This window comes from Lathyrus oleraceus, chromosome 6 (genome assembly GCF_024323335.1).
Source record: "Lathyrus oleraceus cultivar Zhongwan6 chromosome 6, CAAS_Psat_ZW6_1.0, whole genome shotgun sequence".
NCBI classification, from domain to species: domain Eukaryota; kingdom Viridiplantae; phylum Streptophyta; class Magnoliopsida; order Fabales; family Fabaceae; genus Lathyrus; species Lathyrus oleraceus.
The window spans coordinates 59,434,528-59,446,664 of NC_066584.1; the positions used below are offsets into that span (position 1 = coordinate 59,434,528).

At 37.3% G+C, this 12,137-nt stretch overlaps 1 pseudogene; it reads left to right on the forward strand.

Moving 5' to 3' along the window:
* The first annotated feature begins 7,823 nt into the window (after positions 1–7,823).
* On the forward strand, positions 7,824–10,200 carry LOC127094010 (protein FAR1-RELATED SEQUENCE 11-like; annotated as a pseudogene).
* The last annotated feature ends 1,937 nt before the right edge of the window (positions 10,201–12,137 follow it).

Genomic DNA, 12,137 nt, shown 5'->3' on the forward strand with positions numbered 1-12,137 from the left:
TGACTCGCTCCTCGTGTGGTTGAATCGCTTTCTCCTCTTGTTCCAACAACCTGGCTATTTCCCGTAGATCACAATCTTCTTCGCCTTCTTCCTCGGCATGATAGCTTGGATTGTCGAAGTCATATAGAGGTGTAACCAAATTGTTATCGATGAGATCAGGAGGGTGGTCACTTTTGTGGTTGGAACGAGACAAGTTCAAAAGAAAAACGAAAAACATTGCCATCTTTATTTTTTTAAAACTGCAAAAAATGAAAAACAGGGAACACCACTTTTTAATCACAAAAACATCCATTTATTACTGATGCAAAATGTTGCAAAAATGAAACACATGAGGTGGCCCTTACAATGGACCAGTACGTTTCGGGCAAAACGTATGGCTTTCATGCAAACAAAATAAAACCCAGAAATACTACACTTCCGGATGAGTGACAGTGACGCTTTTGGAGGCTTTCCAGTTGCCTGGTACGCACGACTTTATCCACAGCTCTAGCTCGCGGTCGCGGTCGATCTCTTCACTCACTGAACAAGCATGATCAGAATTCAGCATTCCTGCACTGACGAAGATGTACGGTGGACGACGTCCTCTGTTTGGTCTAGACGACTCTTGATCTGGATAACCGATCCCAAACATGTCTGCCTTCACCACTATGTCAATGATCCTTCCCCAACCTCGGGCCTCTTTGTTCTTCACCACCTCTAGAGCTTGCTTATAAGAAGAAATGGACAGCGTCTTCTCTTTCCCAATAACAACAGCATTCTCTACCTTGATGGTTTCAATTGCTTGACTGGGTGTTTCAAATTTTTCACTGTCCATTTCCCCTTCCTTCATCCCCTGGGTCGTATCTTTCATTCCTTCACACCCCTCTGTGGCGATGGCAGCACAACAATCATCAACAACAGGGAAAGCTCCATCCTGTACCAGCGAATTTGGGCCCACGGCCATTGGAACCTTTAACTGATCTTCCTCAGTCACCCCCATTCCTCTCTTGACCTTTTCACCATCTTCATCTTTACAGGACCCTTCCTGGGTACAGGGTTGACATCCCCATCCATGATCTGTGCCAAGCTGATGGTCTTGGAGTCTACCATGTCCTGGACGACATGCTTGAAAGCCCTACAACCCTCAACACTGTGTCCGGGAGCCTCAGAGTGGAACTCGCACCTGGCATTCTCATCATAGTGTGCAGGCCTCTTCTGTTGTGCTATGGGAATCAAAATCCTTGGCCGGACTAACCCTAAATCCCTCAATCTCCTGAACAGAAGGGTGTGGGTCACAGGTGGTTCCTCAAACTGACGCTCCTCTTTTTTCTTCTTCACCTGGCTCATAGCTCTCGGTGCCTTCTGTTGAGGTGGTGGTTGTTGCGGTGGTACAAGTGGATTGCCAACAGGGGCGGTTACAGCAGCAGCATAAGGGTGATAACGGTCCTTACCGCGTTCCTTCTTTACTGGCACACCACTTGAGTCAACCTCTTTCTTGAATGGACCACTGTCAGAGAGTTTCTTGGCTACAGTGCCGGAGGGATTTGTCACTTCGGATGATGAAGCTTTTCCTTGCACTTTCTCCACCATCAGCCACTTCTCAATCTTTTCCAATCTCTCAGCCATGGCTTTCTGCCCCAAGGCAAGCCCTTGCACAACACCGAACAAATCCCTCACCATCTCTTTCAGTTCAAGGATGTCGGCGTTGGGAGGATCCATCAGTTTGGACTTGTTGCCTCTAGCAGGATATCTGAGCAGACGATCTACGCGTACCGGTTGACACCTACAAAACATCAAAAGGGTTAGTATGACTCACACATGCAATGTCTATCCGTACCAGGAATATTCCGTCCTTTGATTCTAGCATCACTGAGACAGATAATTTTTCATCAACAACACTCTGACATCTGGATGTCTCTCAACCAGAATCTCAATCAACAATGGACCCTGAGCACGGATCGACATGGGTTGAATGCAAATGAATGCAAAATGGGATGATGCAAATGCATGAATGCAGGTCACTGTGCCACCAAGTCATCTGAAGACCCATTCTCTGAACCAGTCACAGTCTGAGCATCCTCAAATTCAGCCCAGGGCTCCGAAATAAACGGAACCCTCCGATCAAAACCAGGATCAAACCTCCGGCGTCTCAAAATAAAGATCCATAAATCCGACTTATAAATAGGACTCTGATCAACCAGTAGTCACCAACAAAGTCACCATCAGAACATGCATCTGTAAGAATCAACCCTCCCCTCACAGGTAAATTCTAATCAGGTTATCCTAAGGCGGACAATGATCTCGACAATCGGGCAAAGATACTCAACGGGTTTGCCCTTTCGGGTGTGCCGTTGTAGCTCTCTTAAGATCGTCTCAATCAAAGATCCGGGAAAGAACGGTCACCGAAGTCAACAGTTCAGATGAAGTGACACAACCAAAGTGGATACTCCACAAAGGAAGGGCACTATCAAATGAACCTCGTCCGGCTTGTGGTATGTCACGTTGCAACAATATGCTGATAAAGCAAATGAGGAACGTAAGACCACACTAATCCTAGGTGTATACTCGGGCCTGGGTTTTAGCCCCACTCAGAACACCCACCCCAAACAGAGGAACCACCTGCACAGGAGACAGCTCAATGACAGTATGATGCATGCAAACAGATATGCACATATATACAACATAATAATCATGAATGCAATAAATAACAGCAAATAGCAACCAAAACCCTAACCTAGAGAGCGCTAGGAGAGACTCGCTTAGGGAAGATGGACCAGCACAGGTCAACTTCTCTTAATCCCCAGCAGAGTCGCCAGCTGTCGCATTACGCGAAAAACCGGCGGGAAAACAAGAACAACAGAGCCGCCACCGTGCGTTATTTATCCCAAAAGAGGGAAAGGAAACGCTCAGAGTAAACCTGGAAAAAGCATGGTCTCGCGACCAAAGAGAATGGGATCGGGAGTCGGTTATGCGAAGGGAAGGTATTAGCACCCCTACGCATCCGTCGTACTCGACGGGATCCACGCACAAAAGGAAGGAAAATGGTTGCTAAAACACTGCTCACACACACACTGGCTGAAAGAGACACAAGAAAACAAACAAAACTGACTCGGCAGGATATCGCGTCCTGGGCCTACTTAGTCTATCAAGCATAGACATCAGAGTCAAAGTAGTTCGGACTGGGGAAACGACACATGCTCGCTAGGATGTCGCATCCTATGCATACGTATCTCCTTTGGACGAAGGAGAATCAGAGCATTCGTAGCTCGGCTAACACGCACGCAAGCAAACACAGGCGAAGGCAAACGTGGAGCCTGAATGCCAATCACTGGACTTACATCAGCATCCGAACCGAAACACACACAAAAAGGCAAACGTGGAGCCTGAATGCCAATTACTGGACTTACATCAGCATCCGAACCAACAAACACACACTAGAACCCGAATGCCACTCGATGGACTTACATCAGCTTCCAAGCACACAACAAGACACAGGATGTGGAATGCCAATCGCTGGGCTTACATCCGTCTCCTACACACGCAAGACAAAACAAAGACACAGGCGCCCGGAGAGATCTGCTCATCTTCTGCCTACGTACCTCATCTGGTATGAGGATCAGGGCGACGTAGTTCCCCTACGAAGGGATACAGGACTAGCCTAACCAGATAACAGAGGGAGACACAACTAGGGAGACTACGACTCGAGCCTAGATGTTATCATGCAAAATCATCCCTAAGTCAAGGTTTCTAGCTAACTTGCACAGGAAGCAAGCCTATCCTAAAGCACAAGCAAACAGCAAATCAAGCATTCACAAGTAGCACACACTATATGCACACCAAAGGGGCTCAATCAAAGGGTAAGACTGCAAGAGCAAGTCATCTGTACAGGGGTAGTGTTAGCTCTTAACCTTGCCATTGAAGGGCTAAGGTGAAGTTGATGAAAGGAGAGTGAAGATAAGACTTCACAGCTCTTATCCCTGGTCAGGGAGAGCTTCAGACAAAGGAGTGTGGGTTCAGAAAGGAGGAACCCTTCTACACTCGAGACTCTGACACAACTGTACATTGTACAAGATCTTGGGTTTGTGTCCCAATGCATCAACACAGTGGTGTGAGCAGAAGGACGACTCAACAGAATAGTGGGGGATAGATTGCATATCCCTTGGGTTCCGCCAATTGCCTCATTGAGGTCTTTACCTGCTTGGGGACAAAAGTAAACAATCACAAACATTGCCTCTTAAGGAGGACTTCAGACAGGTGCCTGGCCAAGTAACAGGCCAGGTCTTCCAGACTACATGGAGACAAGAATGTTATACCTCAGTGCAAATTGCTTATCAAGCAAAGCAAAGCAATATTAGCAACTTAATGTACCTGAAATCAATCAAATATCATCAGTATACCAATCACAGAATTAAACAGCAACATAAGAATCAACAAACAGTGTACAAGCAAAACAATGCAATATGTGCATAGCACAAAGCTCAAGTGAACCAAGCACCCTACAACACAAACAAGTTAGTTTACAATAGTCAAGTGAAACAATTCAACTTGCATTAATTCCTTTTAAGCCCTTTACTTCTTATCCTGCAAAGTCAAAGTCAAACTCAAACATGAGTAACAAGACCACTAGGACAAGCCTAGGGTCAAAAGGATGGAAAAATGTTAAAACAGCAAGTGAAACATGATCAAAATCAAGGTAATTCAATTAAAAAGAGAACCTAATTGGCCTCACATCAAAACTATGCACTAATTTCATTTTATGCACAATCTAAGTCAAAGTAGTCAAGTATGAACCACATATGAGTCAACAGCATGATCACAACCAAACAAATATCAAAACATCTCAATAAATTCCACAAAAATTCTACTCTAAACAGGACATATTCAATGAGCTACCTATCAATTTTCATGCAATTTGGACTAGTGGAGCTATGGGAATTAAATCCAACATATCATGGCATGCAAAAATCAACCTAAACTAGGTCACAAACCAAGTGTCAATTTCAATCAATTGTAAAACAGTAAGATCAAATGGGAAATGAATGGGACCAAAGCAAAAATGAAGTTTAACATGTTAGGAAGCACTCCACCAAATTTCACATTCATATAGTAAGGGATGAGTATTTAACAAGTCATGTAAGTTTGTCACTCAAGAAACAATCCAAAAATGCTAAACAGCAATCAAAAATCCAAATCAATTAGAAAATGGATCAATTAAATCCACAAAAAATCAGGGTGAAACCTAACATATAAAAGTCATCTCATGCAAAAAATCAGAGCCATAGGCAAAGCATAAGCATGGAAAAATAAATCATGAACTCAGCATAGCATAGTGTGACACATATTGTCACACTCAAAAAGAATTAATCATATCTATCAAACCAGAGATCCAAAAATCACGAATCATACATCAAAATCTCCAGGAGTGAGTCAAGAATCATCATGTGAAATTTCATTCAATTTGGAGCTAGCATGATTATTTGGTGATTAAAATGGTAAAACATATGAAAATAGCACACATGACAAGAATCAATATACCATTCCAAAATTCTACCAGGCACAACATGAACTATTATGCCTAAAAAATTCTAGAGAAAAATTGGAATCTAACAAAAAAAGTCCCAACTAATTTGGACTAAAATTGAATTTTATATGATTTTTTGAAGATTTGTTAATTATTGAAATATTTATTCAAGGTTTTAATGGATTAAATAACTAGCAGTGGCAAATTCGTAATATTGAAGTCCCAGGCCAAAAACGGCGCCGCTTCATTTATTCGGTGGCTGCATCTGATTGGACGGCCAGGGCGGGAAACAGAAATTTGAAATGAAGCCGAGCCAGCATGGATCAAACGCGGAAATTTCCAGAAAATGTGATGTTCTTCGCGCGTTCATCTTCTTCATCAACTCCAGCTTCGGTCATGAGCTTTTTTGCACCAAATGACACGAACCGCATACCAATCTCTCCGTCTCTCAGCGTAGGTTACAATTATGGCAACGAAAATGTCTAAAGATTAACGTACATAAAGATCCGATCGAAAGAAGTTTTGACATGCAATCTTTGATTCAAGATATCTCGATGATTAGTGGACGAAATCAAACGATTCAAAGTTTAACGTGACCTAAGTGCCAAGATCTACAAAATCCATATAGCAATTGCATCAATTAGAAGGCTCGAAAATCTCACCTTCTTGAAGTACAGTGTGGAATCTTGGCGTGTTTGGATCCAATTCTTGAAAACAGACGAAGGATGACGATTATGAAGGTGATCGGTGAAGAACTCTTAGCTCAAAGATGCACGAATCAATGAAATCCACCAGCTGCCATTGATGTTCAAGGTTTTGCAACAGTTGGACTTTGCACGTGTTTGGCTTCAATCTCCACAAACAGAACTTGCAAATTACCTGCAAGAGATGAATCAACCGAAAACTAGCAAAAACAATGGTGAATTCTTGGAGAATTGATGAAAAAGTGTATGTGAAAAATTTGAGAAAAGTGAGAGAATTTGAGAGTTTTTTGTGATGAATCTGAAAAAGTGATTATGGATCCTGAGTTTCTGTTAGAATTAAGCTTTTATATGTGCTCTTAATCCCAGCTTTAATCATGATTAGCAAAAAATGGTAATTAGCAAAATGTAGCTTGTAGTGCATTTTGGCCTTTTTGCCCTTGGATGACTAGAACCAATGTAACAGTGATTTTTCAATTTGAACAAGTCACAAATCTCATTTGGAAGCTATTGGAATTGGTCCCATGCCAAAATTCTATGTACTTTGCAAGTTGGACCATTTTGCCCTTGGTTTTTAATTAGTGCACTTGAAAATTGACCTTTTTATGTGAAGGCTTTTGGCAAAATGTGATGATGGATTATGAAAGTACATATCAAATATGGTTTGCTCAAAGAAAAACCATCCAATTTGGCCATTCCATGTGAAAGTTATGCCACTTTGAATTTGGACATTTTTGGAAAATGACTGGACCATATCTTGCCAACCACACATGGGAATTTCAAGTTCTTAGACTTTTTAGAATGGTGAGATCAAGATCTTCAACTTTCATGTTGGACAAAATTCCATTTGAAGCTTGTATGATGAAGTAATTTTGAGGAGAAAAACTTTCCATTTTGGGCAGTTGAAATTACAGGTCACCTGCCATTTTAGGAAACTTCTTGTCTGACCCCCAAATCTTCAACCTTGGTCTTTGGTATGTCAAATGAGACTTATATGGACATGAATGAGGCCTTTCAAACCATCTCCCACCTTCCAATCCATAAAATCAGGCACAGTTGACCACAGTTGACTACAGTTGACTTTCTAGGATTTCTGAAGAGATTCAGCTTGACTATTGAGCTTTGATCATCCAAACTCTGGCCAAACCACTTCAAAATGATCCTTAGACCATATGAACTTGATAAATCAACCATAGGGCTTTGTTCCAATGAAAATAGCACATGCTTGCTTGTTTGACTGATTCTCCTGACCAGTTTGACCTAATTTGTCAGTTGAGCTTGCACTTGGGCAAATGGACAATGCAATGTTATGCAGTGGCCTATGTTATGCTATGACCTAATATGAAAATGAATGTACACAAGGTAGGGTGCAAATTTGAGGTGCTACAAATGTTACCTTGTATCTTTGGGGCAAGTTAAGGAAGAATAAATGTTTCAATGTTCCACCTACTTTATTTTAGAATATGTAATAATTAAATACAATAATTATTACAGATACTAAAAAAAGTATGACAAAACTACCCTCACATTTGATATCTCATCTAGACTTTTTATCTTCTCAAATATTTCACGCTTCCAGCATTATTTTTCTTTTCACATAAAAAATTGAAATCTTCTCAAGTATGGCAATTTCAGAACTGAATTCTTCTCAAGTATGGCAATTTAAGAACCTTCCTTACTCAGGTATGTCATATATATTTTTATCTTTTTTTATGAAATTTTATGATTCCAATTTTTTTTAAATAACTTTCCATAGTCAGATGAATAACCTTTTTTGTTCTTTTTATTTTTGGAAGATAAATACAAAATGGAAAGTGTGAACAACAATAGAATAAATTTGAATTTAAGTTTGAATATTGAATATTTAGTAGAAGAAGTTTCTTCAAAAAATGATTCTTATGAAATTATTGTTGGTCGTAATATTATAGACGAAGTTGAAGAAATTGGAATTTCTGAGAGAAAATATTGTGATTTTTAGTCAAAATATTGAGATAAATAATTTTTTACAAGAAAGTGGTGAGGGCGACACTGTTAAGGAGTCAAACATTATTCCTTTTGTTGGTCAAAATTTTCTTAGTGAGGAAGAAACATTTGTTTTTTATAAGAGATATGCATATCAACACGAGTTCTCAGTTCGAAAAGGTAGATTCATCAAACAAAATGGAATTGTGAATAGGCGTGATTTCTTTTGCCATCATGAAGGTAGAACTTTCTTGAAAAGCATAGAACCATCAAAAGAACAAAGAAATAGAGAATCAACTAGGTGTGAATGTAAAACTCATTTGCAAATTTCTTTGCAATAAACTCATGATATGTTTCCAAGTGAGTGGCGAGTTACAACCTTTGATGTTGAACATAATCATACTTTGCTAACTCAATTAGAAGTGCGGTTCTTACCGGCTAACCGAATTATCTCAGATGATTATTCTGAACGAATCTTCTTGTTAAAGGAATGTGGGCTTTTAGTTAGACAATTAATGCATGACATAGAGCTAGAAAAAAATGTGGAGCATGGTTATCTTCCATTTATTGAAAAGGATCGTAATCTATTTTGAAAGTCAAGAAAAAAGTTGAAAGAACGGATGTTATTGATCTTCTTAAGTATTGTGAGGATGCAAAAAAGAGTTGCCCTAAATTTCAGTATGCATATACACTTGATGAAGAAAGAAGGTTAGGGCATATATTTTAATCTCATGCTTATTGTTTTGATTGGTACCAAGAATATGACGATGTTGTTGTGTTTGATACTACATACAAGGTAAATTCTTATGAAATGTCATTTGGAATTTTTGTGGGTATGAATAGTCATGGAAAGACTATACTTTTTGGATGTGCACTATTACGAAATGAAAAAAACTTTTTCATTTTGTTGTTTGATGAAAGTAACTTCTAAGCTTAATTTCATAATTTTTCTTATATCATTTGTTACTGTATCATTTTTTTAATTACATAATTTTTTTTGTAGACTTTTATATCTTTGATGAAGAAGCCACCAAAGACTATATTAACAGATCAAGATCCATGGATGAAAGAAGCAATTTCAGAAGAGTTGCCATCAAATAAATACGTTAAAGGGTTGTATGAAATTAAAAGTTATTGGACACTCACTTATCTTTGTGACTATTTATTTGGTGGAATGACAACCACAGGTAGATCAGAGAGTATTAATGCATTTATGTTTTGATTTTACATAACAAGTATGTTATGATTTCTAAAATATCATCATTGTTATAATCTTATACAATTATGTTTTGATTAATTTAAATTAATTTCAGGTTGATTTAGCAATAAATGATTTTAAGCAAAAAGAAGAGCATGATATAATGTTAGAGAAATGCAAAAAAATTAACATGAAGCTGATACCACCTTGCAAGAGCGAGCTCATAGTTTTCTCACAGGTTTTGCTTTTCAAAAGTTTCAAGAGGAGTTTGAAAGGTCCGTCCAATATCCAATTCATCATGAAAATGGTAATTTGTTTGTGTTGCGGTATTATAAAGATGCTAATAATAGAAAACACGTGATCTTTTGGGATGGTAAAATAGCTACATGTAGCTGTAAGCACTTTGAGTTTTGGGGATATTATGTCGACACGTTCTCAGTATTTTTCTTCATAAAGATTGTCATGAAATTCCTTCTAATTACTTACCATCATGATGGGGACTTCAAATATCATATGAGGATGAGGAAGTAAACCCTCAACCAATCAATGTTGTGTTTGAGGACCAAATAGTATGTTACAATAATGAAGCTCGTGCGAATGATATTGTTCAATGTCCTCCGATTTTCAAAACAAAAGGTCGTCCTAAACGAAGACGTCTTAAAGGTGGAAAAGAGCTTTCACATACCATGAATACTTGTGGATTATGCAAAGACGTAGGACATAATATTGCAACATGTCCTCTAAAAGAAAATATTCAATTTTCTGCCCACACTAAAAACAAGAAGCAGAAAATTTATCAAGATGCAAATTTAAATCCAGTTCTTCTACCAAAAATTTAGGTACATATTTTTTATTTTTATAATTTTTTATTTTTTATTTTTTTTTATATTTTAAATTTGTTAACTAAAAGTATATATTTTTTGTTTTTATTTTTATAACAGGAAGAAATTGATGATATATATACGAAGACCATCAAGTCTCATTATTCAAATCTTATTATTTTTTATTTGGGTAATTTCTAAAAAAAATTGTATTTGAATGATATATTTAAAAATGTAATTTATTTTGCTACATTATTGTACTTTTAAAGTATTTTAATTTTATATTAAAAAACTTTCAGTATAACTGTTGTAGCAATATATTGTTGTAATTTAAAACAAATCAATTTTAAGTTAATTCAAAAATAGAAAAAAAATAAAATAAAAGTGTGTCTTCATTAATCTTTAATGATTCTGAATATTCTCATTAAGTTTAAATTGAAAATATAAAAGATTGAATATGTATGAAAGGGTAATTTTATCCTAGTCATTTTTAATAAATATAAATTTTAATATTTTAATTACTATAATTAATTATCACATGTTTCAAAATAAAGTAGATGAAATTAACTATCATTAATTACACCTTAACATGTGCTCTTGGGGCAGAAGATAGCAAGACCCTAAAACTAATACTCCCTCTTATTCTTTTTAAGTGTCGTTTCTTTTTACTTTTTACACATACCAAGAAAACTAATCATTATTGTTATTTTTTCAACAACAATTCTTCTTTTATCTATAATATTCTTAATTATTTATTACATTCATTTTTTTCTCTCTCTGTAATAATTATCTATGGATAATTTTGACAAAAGTGCAACTAATACTACCTTGAAATTTACAAGTGACAATTAAAAAGAAACATTTTTTTAAAGAAAATGACACTTAAAAAGGAATGGAGGGAGTATCATTTACTAGAATATCCATATAAATTGTAATTAGAATATCTCAATTAATTGTAGTTAAAAGAATGATTGAATAAAGTGAAAGTTAATAAATAGGGGTATGATGGTGGAAATATAGTAATAAATGATGCATTGATATTGTAAAAGGACAATTATTTTGAGACTGAGAAAAAATGCAAATGAGACACTTTTTATGAGACGAAGGGAGTACATGTTTGGTTTCTTGATCGAGTCAAGTCAATCCTGACTCAATGAAGCTCACCTCAATTAAGGATCTATCTAGAAGGACATAGTCGGGTTGAAATAGCTAATGAGTTATATTGGCTATGTCAATTCAACTCTAGTGTAAGTCAATATCTAATTAAGATATGATTGAGGCACATTTATGTTTGATTAAGTGATATCATAATCCAGGATTTATAACAATCAAGTTTGATTTCTAATCACCATTAAGAGGTCATATCAATTGAGAGCAATCACATTAAGTTGTCTATTATGAAATTTTGTGTAAGGCGTTCAGAACTATTATATAACGAGAATAACATAAATATATAGATAAATCATAAGAGAATTCGACTATGGTTTTACTAGTGAAGACTAGTCTTCACTAGTAGAGCTATCGTTGGTGTACTTTTACGGGTATATTTGGCGCCGATTGTGGGGTATGATAAAACTAAGATGGCCCCACACACACCACTTCCAACGATAATCCAATCTTATCTCATGATGACAAGGGTCGCCACCAATAACAACAACAACAACCGAGTTACCATTGTTGAGATGTTTGTCATTATGGATGAGTTACATCGCCATAATGAAGTCTACAGGAGAGCGTTCATGATTTGTAACAGCAGCAACATGTCGAGTCGGATGTGGTCGAGGAGGGGAGCCTACAGATCCTCAACCATTCGCGCTAAAGATTTGGGAGGCTCAGGTTCTTGGAAATTTCAAACCATCATCCTTAGTGTCATTCGATGGCAAGAACGATCCCCAGGAGCACGTAAATACCATCAACATTAAGATGTTTATAATTTTAGTAGATGACTCCCTGAA